The sequence below is a fragment of the Microtus ochrogaster genome, unplaced genomic scaffold (assembly GCF_000317375.1).
Source record: "Microtus ochrogaster isolate Prairie Vole_2 unplaced genomic scaffold, MicOch1.0 UNK225, whole genome shotgun sequence".
Classification (NCBI taxonomy): Eukaryota; Metazoa; Chordata; class Mammalia; order Rodentia; family Cricetidae; genus Microtus; species Microtus ochrogaster.
This window is the reverse complement of record NW_004949323.1, coordinates 49,216-49,866: the sequence shown is the minus strand read 5'-3', so window position 1 is coordinate 49,866 and position 651 is coordinate 49,216.

Genomic DNA, 651 nt, shown 5'->3' with positions numbered 1-651 from the left:
AGAGGGATTCTAAAACATTACAGAAGAACTTTGGGTGACTGTCCAGGCAGCAAGATGTCTCTGTCAGTTCTAGAGTTTTGGAAGTTGCTTACAATGAACTTCCTGTTAACATAGAAATAATATATCCTTCTTGAGTCTTTGATGGAGTTGAAGAATAGTTATAACTTTCCTTGGTTATAATAAAAGATAAAGTAGAAATAAAACTTTAGACTCATGAAGGTAGGATAGATATAGAGTATTTTCCTTAATTTGTCAAATGTAAACCGACTAAATATTGTAACTATAATTCTTGTTTGATAATTGGATATGTAATTTTACTGTTGAAATTAAAACCTTTATTTTTATTTGGACAGAAAACAGGAATGGTGTGGTAAGTCCTTCTGTATATATGCTTTTATTGGTTAATGAATAAAGCTGTTTTAACCTATGACAGGGCAGAATAGAACCACATGGGAAAACTAAGCTGAATGGTGAAAGAAAGTAGGTGGAGTCAGAGAGATGCCATGTATCCCGCAAGGAGAAAGATGCCTGTGCCCTGTACCAGCAAACCATGAGTCTCATGGTAAAATATAAGATAATGGAAATAGGCTAATTTAAGATATAAGAGCTAGCTAGCAATATGCTTAAGTGATTGGCCAACCAGTGATTTAA